Source organism: Idiotropiscis lumnitzeri, chromosome 15 (assembly GCF_059441095.1).
Source record: "Idiotropiscis lumnitzeri isolate Australia: NSW breed Sydney's pygmy pipehorse chromosome 15, RoL_Ilum_1.0, whole genome shotgun sequence".
Lineage (NCBI taxonomy): Eukaryota > Metazoa > Chordata > Actinopteri > Syngnathiformes > Syngnathidae > Idiotropiscis > Idiotropiscis lumnitzeri.
In genome coordinates this window covers 16967213-16985218 of record NC_142405.1, presented here as the reverse complement: position 1 = coordinate 16985218, position 18006 = coordinate 16967213, and positions in this window count along the sequence as shown.

Below are 18006 nucleotides of genomic sequence, written 5' to 3'. Positions count from 1 at the left end.
TAGACCGCTCCGCCATCCTGGCAACTGGTAATGCTTTCTTGACTGTGTTTCCTTTGTTCTTGCTTGGTACTTTCAATGGGCTCTGTCTGAGGCGGGATTCGAACCCACGCCTCCTGGGGAGACTGCGACCTGAACGCAACGCCTTAGACCGCTCCGCCATCCTGGCACCTGGTAATGCTCTCTTTACTGTGTTTGCTTTGTTCTTGCTTGGTACTTTCAATGGGCTCTGTCTGAGGTGGGATTCGAACCCACGCCTCCTGGGGTACTGTGACCTGACCGCAACGCCTTAGACCGCTCCGCCATCCTGGCAACTGGTAATGCTCTCTTGACCGTGTTTCCTTGGTTATTGCTTGGTACTTTCAATGGGCTCTGTCTGAGGTGGGATTCGAACCCACGCCTCCTGGGGAGACTGTGACCTGAACGCAACGCCTTAGACCGCTCCGCCATCCTGGCAACTGGTAATGCTCTCTTGACCGTGTTTCCTTGGTTATTGCTTGGTACTTTCAATGGGCTCTGTCTGAGGTGGGATTCGAACCCACGCCTCCTGTGGAGACTGCGACCTGAACGCAACGCCTTAGACCGCTCTGCCATCTTATCATCTGGTAATGCTCTCTTGACTGTGTTTGCTTTGTTCTTGCTTGGTACTTTCAATGGGCACTGTCTGAGGTGGGTTTTTAACCCACGCCTCCTGGGGAGACTGCGACCTGAACGCAACGCCTTAGACCGCTCTGCCATCTTATCATCTGGTAATGCTCTCTTGACTGTGTTTGCTTTGTTCTTGCTTGGTACTTTCAATGGGCTCTGTCAGAGGTGGGATTCGAACCCACGCCTCCTGGGGAGACTGCGACCTGAACGCAACGCCTTAGACCGCTCTGCCATACTGGCACCTGGTAATGCTCTCTTTACTGTGTTTGCTTTGTTCTTGCTTGGTACTTTCAATGGGCTCTGTCTGAGGTGGGATTCGAACCCACGCCTCCTGGGGTACTGTGACCTGACCGCAACGCCTTAGACCGCTCCGCCATCCTGGCAACTGGTAATGCTCTCTTGACCGTGTTTCCTTGGTTATTGCTTGGTACTTTCAATGGGCTCTGTCTGAGGTGGGATTCGAACCCACGCCTCCTGGGGAGACTGTGACCTGAACGCAACGCCTTAGACCGCTCCGCCATCCTGGCAACTGGTAATGCTCTCTTGACCGTGTTTCCTTGGTTATTGCTTGGTACTTTCAATGGGCTCTGTCTGAGGTGGGATTCGAACCCACGCCTCCTGTGGAGACTGCGACCTGAACGCAACGCGTTAGACCGCTCCGCTATGCTTGCAACTGGTAATGCTCTCTTGACTGTGTTTGCTTTGTTCTTGCTTGGTACTTTCAATGGGCACTGTCTGAGGTGGGTTTTTAACCCACGCCTCCTGGGGAGACTGCGACCTGAACGCAACGCCTTAGACCGCTCTGCCATCTTATCATCTGGTAATGCTCTCTTGACTGTGTTTGCTTTGTTCTTGCTTGGTACTTTCAATGGGCTCTGTCTGAGGTGGGATTCGAACCCACGCCTCCTGGGGAGACTGCGACCTGAACGCAACGCCTTAGACCGCTCTGCCATCTTATCATCTGGTAATGCTCTCTTGACTGTGTTTGCTTTGTTCTTGCTTGGTACTTTCAATGGGCTCTGTCTGAGGTGGGATTCGAACCCACGCCTCCTGGGGAGACTGCGACCTGAACGCAACGCCTTAGACCGCTCCGCCATCCTGGCAACTGGTAATGCTCTCTTGACCGTGTTTCCTTTGTCATTGCTTGGTACTTTCAATGGGCTCTGTCTGAGGTGGGATTCGAACCCACGCCTCCTGGGGAGACTGCGACAATGAACGCAACGCCTTCGACCGCTCCGCCATCCTTGCAGCTGGTAATGCTCTCTTGACTGTCTTTGCTTTCTTCTTGCTTGGTACTTTCATTGGGCTCTGTCTGCTGCGGGATTTGAACCCACGCCTCCTGGGGAGACTGCGACCTGAACGCAGCGCCTTAGACCGCTCTGCCATCCTGGCAACTGGTAATGCTCTCTTGAATGTGTTTGCTTTGTTCTTGCTTGGTACTTTCAATGGGCTCTGTCTGAGGTGGGATTCGAACCCACGCCTCCTGGGGAGACTGCGACCTGAACGCAACACCTTAGACCGCTCCGCCATCCTGGCAACTGGTAATGCTCTCTTGACTGTGTTTGCTTTGTTCTTGCTTGGTACTTTCAATGGGCACTGTCTGAGGTGGGATTCGAACCCACGCCTCCTGGGGACACTGCGACCTGAATGCAACGCCTTAGACCGCTCCGCTATGCTGGCATCTGGTAATGCTCTCTTGACTGTGTTTGCTTTGTTCTTGCTTGGTACTTTCAATGGTCACTGTCTGAGGTGGGATTTGAACCCACGCCTCCTGGGGAGACTGCGACCTGAACGCAACGCCTTAGACCGCTCTGCCATCTTATCATCTGGTAATGCTCTCTTGACTGTGTTTGCTTTGTTCTTGCTTGGTACTTTCAATGGGCTCTGTCTGAGGTGGGATTCGAACCCATGCCTCCTGGAGAGACTGCGACCTGAACGCAACGCCTTAGACCGCTCCGCCATCCTGGCAACTGGTAATGCTTTCTTGACTGTGTTTCCTTTGTTCTTGCTTGGTACTTTCAATGGGCTCTGTCTGAGGTGGGATTCGAACCCACGCCTCCTGGGGAGACTGCGACCTGAACGCAACGCCTTAGACCGCTCCGCTATGCTGGCATCTGGTAATGCTCTCTTGACTGTGTTTGCTTTCTTCTTGCTTGGTACTTTCAATGAGCTCTGTCTGCTGCGGGATTTGAACCCACGCCTCCTGGGGAGACTGCGACCTGAACGCAGCGCCTTAGACCGCTCTGCCATCCTGGCATCTGGTAATGCTCTCTTGACTGTGTTTGCTTTGTTCTTGCTTGGTACTTTCAATGGTCACTGTCTGAGGTGGGATTTGAACCCACGCCTCCTGGGGAGACTGCGACCTGAACGCAACGCCTTAGACCGCTCTGCCATCTTATCATCTGGTAATGCTCTCTTGACTGTGTTTGCTTTGTTCTTGCTTGGTACTTTCAATGGGCTCTGTCTGAGGTGGGATTCGAACCCACGCCTCCTGGGGAGACTGCGACCTGAATGCAACGCCTTAGACCGCTCCGCTATGCTGGCATCTGGTAATGCTCTCTTGACTGTGTTTGCTTTGTTCTTGCTTGGTACTTTCAATGGTCACTGTCTGAGGTGGGATTTGAACCCACGCCTCCTGGGGAGACTGCGACCTGAACGCAACGCCTTAGACCGCTCTGCCATCTTATCATCTGGTAATGCTCTCTTGACTGTGTTTGCTTTGTTCTTGCTTGGTACTTTCAATGGGCACTGTCTGAGGTGGGATTTGAACCCACGCCTCCTGGAGAGACTGCGACCTGAACGCAACGCCTTAGACCGCTCCGCCATCCTGGCACCTTGTAATGCTCTCTTGAATGTGTTTGCTTTGTTTTTGCTTGGTACTTTCAATGGGCTCTGTCTGAGGTTCGAATCTCGAATTTCCCCATTGTGGGACTAATAAAGGGCAAATTATTATTATTATTAGAACCCACGCCTCCTGGGGAGACTGCGACCTGAACGCAACGCCTTAGACCGCTCCGCCATCCTGGCAACTGGTAATGCTTTCTTGACTGTGTTTCCTTTGTTCTTGCTTGGTACTTTCAATGGGCTCTGTCTGAGGTGGGATTCGAACCCACGCCTCCTGGGGAGACTGCAACCTGAACGCAACGCCTTAGACCGCTCCGCCATCCTTGCAGCTGGTAATGCTCTCTTGACTGTCTTTGCTTTCTTCTTGCTTGGTTCTTTCATTGGGCTCTGTCTGCTGCGGGATTTGAACCCACGCCTCCTGGGGAGACTGCGACCTGAACGCAGCGCCTTAGACCGCTCTGCCATCCTGGCAACTGGTAATGCTCTCTTGAATGTGTTTGCTTTGTTCTTGCTTGGTACTTTCAATGGGCACTGTCTGAGGTGGGATTCGAACCCACGCCTCCTGGGGACACTGCGACCTGAATGCAACGCCTTAGACCGCTCCGCTATGCTGGCATCTGGTAATGCTCTCTTGACTGTGTTTGCTTTGTTCTTGCTTGGTACTTTCAATGGTCACTGTCTGAGTTGGGATCTGAACCCACGCCTCCTGGGGAGACTGCGACCTGAACGCAACGCCTTAGACCGCTCTGCCATCTTATCATCTGGTAATGCTCTCTTGACTGTGTTTGCTTTGTTCTTGCTTGGTACTTTCAATGGGCTCTGTCTGAGGTGGGATTCGAACCCACGCCTCCTGGGGAGACTGCGACCTGAACGCAACGCCTTAGACCGCTCCGCCATCCTGGCAACTGGTAATACTTTCTTGACTGTGTTTCCTTTGTTCTTGCTTGGTACTTTCAATGGGCTCTGTCTGAGGTGGGATTCGAACCCACGCCTCCTGGGGAGACTGCAACCTGAACGCAACGCCTTAGACCGCTCCGCCATCCTTGCAGCTGGTAATGCTCTCTTGACTGTCTTTGCTTTCTTCTTGCTTGGTACTTTCATTGGGCTCTGTCTGCTGCGGGATTTGAACCCACGCCTCCTGGAGAGACTGCGACCTGAACGCAACGCCTTAGACCGCTCCGCCATCCTGGCATCTGGTAATGCTCTCTTGAATGTGTTTGCTTTGTTCTTGCTTGGTACTTTCAATGGGCTCTGTCTGAGGTGGGATTCGAACCCACGCCTCCTGGGGAGACTGCGACCTGAACGCAACGCCTTAGACCGCTCCGCTATCCTGGCAACTGGTAATGCTTTCTTGACTGTGTTTCCTTTGTTCTTGCTTGGTACTTTCAATGGGCTCTGTCTGAGGTGGGATTCGAACCCACACCTCCTGGGGAGACTGCAACCTGAACGCAACGCCTTAGACCGCTCCACCATCCTGGCACCTGGTAATGCTCTCTTTACTGTGTTTGCTTTGTTCTTGCTTGGTACTTTCAATGGGCTCTGTCTGAGGTGGGATTCGAACCCACGCCTCCTGGGGAGACTGTGACCTGAACGCAACGCCTTAGACCGCTCCGCCATCCTGGCAACTGGTAATGCTCTCTTGACCGTGTTTCCTTGGTTATTGCTTGGTACTTTGAATGGGCTCTGTCTGAGGAGGGATTCGAACCCACGCCTCCTGTGGAGACTGCGACCTGGACGCAACGCCTTAGACCGCTCCGCTATGCTGGCAACTGGTAATGCTCTCTTGACTGTGTTTGCTTTGTTCTTGCTTGGTACTTTCAATGGGCACTGTCTGAGGTGGGATTTGAACCCACGCCTCCTGGGGAGACTGCGACCTGAACGCAACGCCTTAGACCGCTCTGCCATCTTATCATCTGGTAATGCTCTCTTGACTGTGTTTGCTTTGTTCTTGCTTGGTACTTTCAATGGGCTCTGTCTGAGGCGGGATTCGAACCCACGCCTCCTGGGGAGACTGCGACCTGAACGCAACGCCTTAGACCGCTCCGCCATCCTGGCACCTGGTAATGCTCTCTTTACTGTGTTTGCTTTGTTCTTGCTTGGTACTTTCAATGGGCTCTGTCTGAGGTGGGATTCGAACCCACGCCTCCTGGGGTACTGTGACCTGACCGCAACGCCTTAGACCGCTCCGCCATCCTGGCAACTGGTAATGCTCTCTTGACCGTGTTTCCTTGGTTATTGCTTGGTACTTTCAATGGGCTCTGTCTGAGGTGGGATTCGAACCCACGCCTCCTGGGGAGACTGTGACCTGAACGCAACGCCTTAGACCGCTCCGCCATCCTGGCAACTGGTAATGCTCTCTTGACCGTGTTTCCTTGGTTATTGCTTGGTACTTTCAATGGGCTCTGTCTGAGGTGGGATTCGAACCCACGCCTCCTGTGGAGACTGCGACCTGAACGCAACGCCTTAGACCGCTCTGCCATCTTATCATCTGTTAATGCTCTCTTGACTGTGTTTGCTTTGTTCTTGCTTGGTACTTTCAATGGGCACTGTCTGAGGTGGGTTTTTAACCCACGCCTCCTGGGGAGACTGCGACCTGAACGCAACGCCTTAGACCGCTCTGCCATCTTATCATCTGGTAATGCTCTCTTGACTGTGTTTGCTTTGTTCTTGCTTGGTACTTTCAATGGGCTCTGTCAGAGGTGGGATTCGAACCCACGCCTCCTGGGGAGACTGCGACCTGAACGCAACGCCTTAGACCGCTCTGCCATCCTGGCACCTGGTAATGCTCTCTTTACTGTGTTTGCTTTGTTCTTGCTTGGTACTTTCAATGGGCTCTGTCTGAGGTGGGATTCGAACCCACGCCTCCTGGGGTACTGTGACCTGACCGCAACGCCTTAGACCGCTCCGCCATCCTGGCAACTGGTAATGCTCTCTTGACCGTGTTTCCTTGGTTATTGCTTGGTACTTTCAATGGGCTCTGTCTGAGGTGGGATTCGAACCCACGCCTCCTGGGGAGACTGTGACCTGAACGCAACGCCTTAGACCGCTCCGCCATCCTGGCAACTGGTAATGCTCTCTTGACCGTGTTTCCTTGGTTATTGCTTGGTACTTTCAATGGGCTCTGTCTGAGGTGGGATTCGAACCCACGCCTCCTGTGGAGACTGCGACCTGAACGCAACGCGTTAGACCGCTCCGCTATGCTTGCAACTGGTAATGCTCTCTTGACTGTGTTTGCTTTGTTCTTGCTTGGTACTTTCAATGGGCACTGTCTGAGGTGGGTTTTTAACCCACGCCTCCTGGGGAGACTGCGACCTGAACGCAACGCCTTAGACCGCTCTGCCATCTTATCATCTGGTAATGCTCTCTTGACTGTGTTTGCTTTGTTCTTGCTTGGTACTTTCAATGGGCTCTGTCTGAGGTGGGATTCGAACCCACGCCTCCTGGGGAGACTGCGACCTGAACGCAACGCCTTAGACCGCTCTGCCATCTTATCATCTGGTAATGCTCTCTTGACTGTGTTTGCTTTGTTCTTGCTTGGTACTTTCAATGGGCTCTGTCTGAGGTGGGATTCGAACCCACGCCTCCTGGGGAGACTGCGACCTGAACGCAACGCCTTAGACCGCTCCGCCATCCTGGCAACTGGTAATGCTCTCTTGACCGTGTTTCCTTTGTCATTGCTTGGTACTTTCAATGGGCTCTGTCTGAGGTGGGATTCGAACCCACGCCTCCTGGGGAGACTGCGACAATGAACGCAACGCCTTCGACCGCTCCGCCATCCTTGCAGCTGGTAATGCTCTCTTGACTGTCTTTGCTTTCTTCTTGCTTGGTACTTTCATTGGGCTCTGTCTGCTGCGGGATTTGAACCCACGCCTCCTGGGGAGACTGCGACCTGAACGCAGCGCCTTAGACCGCTCTGCCATCCTGGCAACTGGTAATGCTCTCTTGAATGTGTTTGCTTTGTTCTTGCTTGGTACTTTCAATGGGCTCTGTCTGAGGTGGGATTCGAACCCACGCCTCCTGGGGAGACTGCGACCTGAACGCAACACCTTAGACCGCTCCGCCATCCTGGCAACTGGTAATGCTCTCTTGACTGTGTTTGCTTTGTTCTTGCTTGGTACTTTCAATGGGCACTGTCTGAGGTGGGATTCGAACCCACGCCTCCTGGGGACACTGCGACCTGAATGCAACGCCTTAGACCGCTCCGCTATGCTGGCATCTGGTAATGCTCTCTTGACTGTGTTTGCTTTGTTCTTGCTTGGTACTTTCAATGGTCACTGTCTGAGGTGGGATTTGAACCCACGCCTCCTGGGGAGACTGCGACCTGAACGCAACGCCTTAGACCGCTCTGCCATCTTATCATCTGGTAATGCTCTCTTGACTGTGTTTGCTTTGTTCTTGCTTGGTACTTTCAATGGGCTCTGTCTGAGGTGGGATTCGAACCCATGCCTCCTGGAGAGACTGCGACCTGAACGCAACGCCTTAGACCGCTCCGCCATCCTGGCAACTGGTAATGCTTTCTTGACTGTGTTTCCTTTGTTCTTGCTTGGTACTTTCAATGGGCTCTGTCTGAGGTGGGATTCGAACCCACGCCTCCTGGGGAGACTGCGACCTGAACGCAACGCCTTAGACCGCTCCGCTATGCTGGCATCTGGTAATGCTCTCTTGACTGTGTTTGCTTTCTTCTTGCTTGGTACTTTCAATGAGCTCTGTCTGCTGCGGGATTTGAACCCACGCCTCCTGGGGAGACTGCGACCTGAACGCAGCGCCTTAGACCGCTCTGCCATCCTGGCAACTGGTAATGCTCTCTTGAATGTGTTTGCTTTGTTCTTGCTTGGTACTTTCAATGGGCTCTGTCTGAGGTGGGATTCGAACCCACGCCTCCTGGGGAGACTGCGACCTGAACGCAACGCCTTAGACCGCTCCGCTATGCTGGCATCTGGTAATGCTCTCTTGACTGTGTTTGCTTTGTTCTTGCTTGGTACTTTCAATGGTCACTGTCTGAGGTGGGATTTGAACCCACGCCTCCTGGGGAGACTGCGACCTGAACGCAACGCCTTAGACCGCTCTGCCATCTTATCATCTGGTAATGCTCTCTTGACTGTGTTTGCTTTGTTCTTGCTTGGTACATTCAATGGGCTCTGTCTGAGGTGGGATTCGAACCCACGCCTCCTGGGGAGACTGCGACCTGAACGCAACGCCTTAGACCGCTCCGCCATCCTGGCAACTGGTAATGCTTTCTTGACTGTGTTTCCTTTGTTCTTGCTTGGTACTTTCAATGGGCTCTGTCTGAGGTGGGATTCGAACCCACGCCTCCTGGGGAGACTGCAACCTGAACGCAACGCCTTAGACCGCTCCGCCATCCTTGCAGCTGGTAATGCTCTCTTGACTGTCTTTGCTTTCTTCTTGCTTGGTACTTTCATTGGGCTCTGTCTGCTGCGGGATTTGAACCCACGCCTCCTGGGGAGACTGCGACCTGAACGCAGCGCCTTAGACCGCTCTGCCATCCTGGCAACTGGTAATGCTCTCTTGAATGTGTTTGCTTTGTTCTTGCTTGGTACTTTCAATGGGCTCTGTCTGAGGTGGGATTCGAACCCACGCCTCCTGGGGAGACTGCGACCTGAACGCAACACCTTAGACCGCTCCGCCATCCTGGCAACTGGTAATGCTCTCTTGACTGTGTTTGCTTTGTTCTTGCTTGGTACTTTGAATGGGCACTGTCTGAGGTGGGATTCGAACCCACGCCTCCTGGGGACACTGCGACCTGAATGCAACGCCTTAGACCGCTCCGCTATTCTGGCATCTGGTAATGCTCTCTTGACTGTCTTTGCTTTGTTCTTGCTTGGTACTTTCAATGGTCACTGTCTGAGGTGGGATTTGAACCCACGCCTCCTGGGGAGACTGCGACCTGAACGCAACGCCTTAGACCGCTCTGCCATCTTATCATTTGGTAATGCTCTCTTGACTGTGTTTGCTTTGTTCTTGCTTGGTACTTTCAATGGGCTCTGTCTGAGGTGGGATTCGAACCCACGCCTCCTGGGGAGACTGCGACCTGAATGCAACGCCTTAGACCGCTCCGCTATGCTGGCATCTGGTAATGCTCTCTTGACTGTGTTTGCTTTGTTCTTGCTTGGTACTTTCAATGGTCACTGTCTGAGGTGGGATTTGAACCCACGCCTCCTGGGGAGACTGCGACCTGAACGCAACGCCTTAGACCGCTCTGCCATCTTATCATCTGGTAATGCTCTCTTGACTGTGTTTGCTTTGTTCTTGCTTGGTACTTTCAATGGGCACTGTCTGAGGTGGGATTTGAACCCACGCCTCCTGGAGAGACTGCGACCTGAACGCAACGCCTTAGACCGCTCCGCCATCCTGGCACCTTGTAATGCTCTCTTGAATGTGTTTGCTTTGTTTTTGCTTGGTACTTTCAATGGGCTCTGTCTGAGGTTCGAATCTCGAATTTCCCCATTGTGGGACTAATAAAGGGCAAATTATTATTATTATTAGAACCCACGCCTCCTGGGGAGACTGCGACCTGAACGCAACGCCTTAGACCGCTCCGTCATCCTGGCAACTGGTAATACTTTCTTGACTGTGTTTCCTTTGTTCTTGCTTGGTACTTTCAATGGGCTCTGTCTGAGGTGGGATTCGAACCCACGCCTCCTGGGGAGACTGCAACCTGAACGCAACGCCTTAGACCGCTCCGCCATCCTTGCAGCTGGTAATGCTCTCTTGACTGTCTTTGCTTTCTTCTTGCTTGGTACTTTCATTGGGCTCTGTCTGCTGCGGGATTTGAACCCACGCCTCCTGGAGAGACTGCGACCTGAACGCAACGCCTTAGACCGCTCCGCCATCCTGGCATCTGGTAATGCTCTCTTGAATGTGTTTGCTTTGTTCTTGCTTGGTACTTTCAATGGGCTCTGTCTGAGGTGGGATTCGAACCTACGCCTCCTGGGGAGACTGCGACCTGAACGCAACGCCTTAGACCGCTCCGCTATGCTGGCATCTGGTAATGCTCTCTTGACTGTGTTTGCTTTGTTCTTGCTTGGTACTTTCAATGGTCACTGTCTGAGGTGGGATTTGAACCCACGCCTCCTGGGGAGACTGCGACCTGAACGCAGCGCCTTAGACCGCTCCGCTATGCTGGCATCTGGTAATGCTCTCTTGACTGTGTTTGCTTTGTTCTTGCTTGGTACTTTCAATGGTCACTGTCTGAGTTGGGATTTGAACCCACGCCTCCTGGGGAGACTGCGACCTGAACGCAACGCCTTAGACCGCTCTGCCATCTTATCATCTGGTAATGCTCTCTTGACTGTGTTTGCTTTGTTCTTGCTTGGTACTTTCAATGGGCTCTGTCTGAGGTGGGATTCGAACCCACGCCTCCTGGGGAGACTGCGACCTGAACGCAACGCCTTAGACCGCTCCGCCATCCTGGCAACTGGTAATACTTTCTTGACTGTGTTTCCTTTGTTCTTGCTTGGTACTTTCAATGGGCTCTGTCTGAGGTGGGATTCGAACCCACGCCTCCTGGGGAGACTGCAACCTGAACGCAACGCCTTAGACCGCTCCGCCATCCTTGCAGCTGGTAATGCTCTCTTGACTGTCTTTGCTTTCTTCTTGCTTGGTACTTTCATTGGGCTCTGTCTGCTGCGGGATTTGAACCCACGCCTCCTGGAGAGACTGCGACCTGAACGCAACGCCTTAGACCGCTCCGCCATCCTGGCATCTGGTAATGCTCTCTTGAATGTGTTTGCTTTGTTCTTGCTTGGTACTTTCAATGGGCTCTGTCTGAGGTGGGATTCGAACCCACGCCTCCTGGGGAGACTGCGACCTGAACGCAACGCCTTAGACCGCTCCGCTATCCTGGCTACTGGTAATGCTTTCTTGACTGTGTTTCCTTTGTTCTTGCTTGGTACTTTCAATGGGCTCTGTCTGAGGTGGGATTCGAACCCACACCTCCTGGGGAGACTGCAACCTGAACGCAACGCCTTAGACCGCTCCACCATCCTGGCACCTGGTAATGCTCTCTTTACTGTGTTTGCTTTGTTCTTGCTTGGTACTTTCAATGGGCTCTGTCTGAGGTGGGATTCGAACCCACGCCTCCTGGGGAGACTGTGACCTGAACGCAACGCCTTAGACCGCTCCGCCATCCTGGCAACTGGTAATGCTCTCTTGACCGTGTTTCCTTGGTTATTGCTTGGTACTTTGAATGGGCTCTGTCTGAGGAGGGATTCGAACCCACGCCTCCTGTGGAGACTGCGACCTGGACGCAACGCCTTAGACCGCTCCGCTATGCTGGCAACTGGTAATGCTCTCTTGACTGTGTTTGCTTTGTTCTTGCTTGGTACTTTCAATGGGCACTGTCTGAGGTGGGATTTGAACCCAAGCCTCCTGGGGAGACTGCGACCTGAACGCAACGCCTTAGACCGCTCTGCCATCTTATCATCTGGTAATGCTCTCTTGACTGTGTTTGCTTTGTTCTTGCTTGGTACTTTCAATGGGCTCTGTCTGAGGCGGGATTCGAACCCACGCCTCCTGGGGAGACTGCGACCTGAACGCAACGCCTTAGACCGCTCCGCCATCCTGGCACCTGGTAATGCTCTCTTTACTGTGTTTGCTTTGTTCTTGCTTGGTACTTTCAATGGGCTCTGTCTGAGGTGGGATTCGAACCCACGCCTCCTGGGGTACTGTGACCTGACCGCAACGCCTTAGACCGCTCCGCCATCCTGGCAACTGGTAATGCTCTCTTGACCGTGTTTCCTTGGTTATTGCTTGGTACTTTCAATGGGCTCTGTCTGAGGTGGGATTCGAACCCACGCCTCCTGGGGAGACTGTGACCTGAACGCAACGCCTTAGACCGCTCCGCCATCCTGGCAACTGGTAATGCTCTCTTGACCGTGTTTCCTTGGTTATTGCTTGGTACTTTCAATGGGCTCTGTCTGAGGTGGGATTCGAACCCACGCCTCCTGTGGAGACTGCGACCTGAACGCAACGCCTTAGACCGCTCTGCCATCTTATCATCTGGTAATGCTCTCTTGACTGTGTTTGCTTTGTTCTTGCTTGGTACTTTCAATGGGCACTGTCTGAGGTGGGTTTTTAACCCACGCCTCCTGGGGAGACTGCGACCTGAACGCAACGCCTTAGACCGCTCTGCCATCTTATCATCTGGTAATGCTCTCTTGACTGTGTTTGCTTTGTTCTTGCTTGGTACTTTCAATGGGCTCTGTCTGAGGTGGGATTCGAACCCACGCCTCCTGGGGAGACTGCGACCTGAACGCAACGCCTTAGACCGCTCTGCCATCTTATCATCTGGTAATGCTCTCTTGACTGTGTTTGCTTTGTTCTTGCTTGGTACTTTCAATGGGCTCTGTCTGAGGTGGGATTCGAACCCACGCCTCCTGGGGAGACTGCGACCTGAACGCAACGCCTTCGACCGCTCCGCCATCCTGGCAACTGGTAATGCTCTCTTGACCGTGTTTCCTTGGTTATTGCTTGGTACTTTCAATGGGCTCTGTCTGAGGTGGGATTCGAACCCACGCCTCCTGGGGAGACTGTGACCTGAACGCAACGCCTTAGACCGCTCCGCCATCCTGGCAACTGGTAATGCTCTCTTGACCGTGTTTCCTTTGTCATTGCTTGGTACTTTCAATGGGCTCTGTCTGCTGCGGGATTTGAACCCACGCCTCCTGGGGAGACTGCGACCTGAACGCAGCGCCTTCGACCGCTCCGCCATCCTTGCAGCTGGTAATGCTCTCTTGACTGTCTTTGCTTTCTTCTTGCTTGGTACTTTCATTGGGCTCTGTCTGCTGCGGGATTTGAACCCACGCCTCCTGGGGAGACTGCGACCTGAACGCAGCGCCTTAGACCGCTCTGCCATCCTGGCAACTGGTAATGCTCTCTTGAATGTGTTTGCTTTGTTCTTGCTTGGTACTTTCAATGGGCACTGTCTGAGGTGGGATTTGAACCCACGCCTCCTGGGGAGACTGCGACCTGAACGCAACGCCTTAGACCGCTCTGCCATCTTATCATCTGGTAATGCTCTCTTGACTGTGTTTGCTTTGTTCTTGCTTGGTACTTTCAATGGGCTCTGTCTGAGGTGGGATTCGAACCCACGCCTCCTGGGGAGACTGCGACCTGAACGCAACGCCTTAGACCGCTCCGCCATCCTGGCACCTGGTAATGCTCTCTTTACTGTGTTTGCTTTGTTCTTGCTTGGTACTTTCAATGGGCTCTGTCTGAGGTGGGATTCGAACCCACGCCTCCTGGAGAGACTGTGACCTGACCGCAACGCCTTAGACCGCTCCGCCATCCTGGCAACTGGTAATGCTCTCTTGACCGTGTTTCCTTGGTTATTGCTTGGTACTTTCAATGGGCTCTGTCTGAGGTGGGATTCGAACCCACGCCTCCTGGGGAGACTGCGACCTGAACGCAACGCCTTAGACTGCTCCGCCATCCTGGCAACTGGTAATGCTTTCTTGACTGTGTTTCCTTTGTTCTTGCTTGGTACTTTCAATGGGCTCTGTCTGAGGTGGGATTCGAACCCACGCCTCCTGGGGAGACTGCGACCTGAACGCAACGCCTTAGACCGCTCTGCCATCTTATCATCTGGTAATGCTCTCTTGACTGTGTTTGCTTTGTTCTTGCTTGGTACTTTCAATGGGCTCTGTCTGAGGTGGGATTCGAACCCACGCCTCCTGGGGAGACTGCGACCTGAACGCAACACCTTAGACCGCTCCGCCATCCTGGCAACTGGTAATGCTCTCTTGACTGTGTTTGCTTTGTTCTTGCTTGGTACTTTCAATCGGCACTGTCTGAGGTGGGATTCGAACCCACGCCTCCTGGGGACACTGCGACCTGAATGCAACGCCTTAGACCGCTCCACTATGCTGGCATCTGGTAATGCTCTCTTGACTGTGTTTGCTTTGTTCTTGCTTGGTACTTTCAATGGTCACTGTCTGAGGTGGGATTTGAACCCACGCCTCCTGGGGAGACTGCGACCTGAACGCAACGCCTTAGACCGCTCTGCCATCTTATCATCTGGTAATGCTCTCTTGACTGTGTTTGCTTTGTTCTTGCTTGGTACTTTCAATGGGCTCTGTCTGAGGTGGGATTCGAACCCACGCCTCCTGGGGAGACTGCGACCTGAACGCAACGCCTTAGCTTAGACCGCTCCGCCATCCTGGCAACTGGTAATGCTTTCTTGACTGTGTTTCCTTTGTTCTTGCTTGGTACTTTCAATGGGCTCTGTCTGAGGTGGGATTCGAACCCACGCCTCCTGGGGAGACTGCGACCTGAACGCAGCGCCTTAGACCGCTCCGCCATCCTGGCAACTGGTAATGCTTTCTTGACTGTGTTTCCTTTGTTCTTGCTTGGTACTTTCAATGGGCTCTGTCTGAGGTGGGATTCGAACCCACGCCTCCTGGGGAGACTGCGACCTGAACGCAACGCCTTAGACCGCTCCGCTATGCTGGCATCTGGTAATGCTCTCTTGACTGTCTTTGCTTTCTTCTTGCTTGGTACTTTCTTTGGGCTCTGTCTGCTGCGGGATTTGAACCCACGCCTCCTGGGGAGACTGCGACCTGAACGCAGCGCCTTAGACCGCTCTGCCATCCTGGCAACTGGTAATGCTCTCTTGACCGTGTTTCCTTGCTTGGTACTTGCTTGGCACTTTCAATGGGCTCTGTCTGAGGTGGGATTCGAACCCACGCCTCCTGGGGAGACTGCGACCTGAACGCAACGCCTTAGACCGCTCCGCCATCCTGGCAACTGGTAATGCTTTCTTGACTGTGTTTCCTTTGTTCTTGCTTGGTACTTTCAATGGGCTCTGTCTGAGGTGGGATTCGAACCCACGCCTCCTGGGGAGACTGCAACCTGAACGCAACGCCTTAGACCGCTCCACCATCCTGGCACCTGGTAATGCTCTCTTTACTGTGTTTGCTTTGTTCTTGCTTGGTACTTTCAATGGGCACTGTCTGAGGTGGGATTTGAACCCACGCCTCCTGGGGAGACTGCGACCTGAACGCAACGCCTTAGACCGCTCTGCCATCTTATCATCTGGTAATGCTCTCTTGACTGTGTTTGCTTTGTTCTTGCTTGGTACTTTCAATGGGCTCTGTCTGAGGTGGGATTCGAACCCACGCCTCCTGGGGAGACTGCGACCTGAACGCAACGCCTTAGACCGCTCCGCCATCCTGGCACCTGGTAATGCTCTCTTTACTGTGTTTGCTTTGTTCTTGCTTGGTACTTTCAATGGGCTCTGTCTGAGGTGGGATTCGAACCCACGCCTCCTGGGGAGACTGTGACCTGACCGCAACGCCTTAGACCGCTCCGCCATCCTGGCAACTGGTAATGCTCTCTTGACCGTGTTTCCTTGGTTATTGCTTGGTACTTTCAATGGGCTCTGTCTGAGGTGGGATTCGAACCCACGCCTCCTGGGGAGACTGCGACCTGAACGCAACGCCTTAGACTGCTCCGCCATCCTGGCAACTGGTAATGCTTTCTTGACTGTGTTTCCTTTGTTCTTGCTTGGTACTTTCAATGGGCTCTGTCTGAGGTGGGATTCGAACTCACGCCTCCTGGGGAGACTGCGACCTGAACGCAACGCCTTAGACCGCTCTGCCATCCTGGCAACTGGTAATGCTCTCTTGACTGTGTTTCCTTTGTTCTTGCTTGGTACTTTCAATGGGCTCTGTCTGAGGTGGGATTCGAACCCACGCCTCCTGGGGAGACTGCGACCTGAACGCAACGCCTTAGACCGCTCCGCCATCCTGGCAACTGGTAATGCTTTCTTGACTGTGTTTCCTTTGTTCTTGCTTGGTACTTTCAATGGGCTCTGTCTGAGGTGGGATTCGAACCCACGCCTCCTGGGGAGACTGCGACCTGAACGCAACGCCTTAGACCGCTCCGCCATCCTAGCAACTGGTAATGCTTTCTTGACTGTGTTTGCTTTGTTCTTGCTTGGTACTTTCAATGGGCTCTGTCTGAGGTGGGATTCGAACCCACGCCTCCTGGGGAGACTGCGACCTGAACGCAACGCCTTAGACCGCTCCGCCATCCTGGCAACTGGTAATGCTCTCTTGACCGTGTTTCCTTTGTCATTGCTTGGTACTTTCAATGGGCTCTGTCTGAGGTGGGATTCGAACCCACGCCTCCTGGGGAGACTGCGACAATGTACGCAACGCCTTCGACCGCTCCGCTATCCTTGCAGCTGGTAATGCTCTCTTGACTGTCTTTGCTTTCTTCTTGCTTGGTACTTTCATTGGGCTCTGTCTGCTGCGGGATTTGAACCCACGCCTCCTGGGGAGACTGCGACCTGAACGCAGCGCCTTAGACCGCTCTGCCATCCTGGCAACTGGTAATGCTCTCTTGAATGTGTTTGCTTTGTTCTTGCTTGGTACTTTCAATGGGCTCTGTCTGAGGTGGGATTCGAACCCACGCCTCCTGGGGAGACTGCGACCTGAACGCAACACCTTAGACCGCTCCGCCATCCTGGCAACTGGTAATGCTCTCTTGACTGTGTTTGCTTTGTTCTTGCTTGGTACTTTCAATGGGCACTGTCTGAGGTGGGATTCGAACCCACGCCTCCTGGGGACACTGCGACCTGAATGCAACGCCTTAGACCGCTCCGCTATGCTGGCATCTGGTAATGCTCTCTTGACCGTGTTTCCTTGGTTATTGCTTGGTACTTTCAATGGGCTCTGTCTGAGGTGGGATTCGAACCCACGCCTCCTGGGGAGACTGTGACCTGAACGCAACGCCTTAGACCGCTCCGCCATCCTGGCAACTGGTAATGCTCTCTTGACCGTGTTTCCTTGGTTATTGCTTGGTACTTTCAATGGGCTCTGTCTGAGGTGGGATTCGAACCCACGCCTCCTGTGGAGACTGCGACCTGAACGCAACGCCTTAGACCGCTCCGCTATGCTTGCAACTGGTGATGCTCTCTTGACTGTGTTTGCTTTGTTCTTGCTTGGTACTTTCAATGGGCACTGTCTGAGGTGGGATTTGAACCCACGCCTCCTGGGGAGACTGCGACCTGAACGCAACGCCTTAGACCGCTCTGCCATCTTATCATCTGGTAATGCTCTCTTGACTGTGTTTGCTTTGTTCTTGCTTGGTACTTTCAATGGGCTCTGTCTGAGGTGGGATTCGAACCCACGCCTCCTGGGGAGACTGCGACCTGAACGCAACGCCTTAGACCGCTCCGCCATCCTGGCACCTGGTAATGCTCTCTTTACTGTGTTTGCTTTGTTCCTGCTTGGTACTTTCAATGGGCTCTGTCTGAGGTGGGATTCGAACCCACGCCTCCTGGGGAGACTGTGACCTGACCGCAACGCCTTAGACCGCTCCGCCATCCTGGCAACTGGTAATGCTCTCTTGACCGTGTTTCCTTGGTTATTGCTTGGTACTTTCAATGGGCTCTGTCTGAGGTGGGATTCGAACCCACGCCTCCTGGGGAGACTGCGACCTGAACGCAACACCTTAGACCGCTCTGCCATCTTATCATCTGGTAATGCTCTCTTG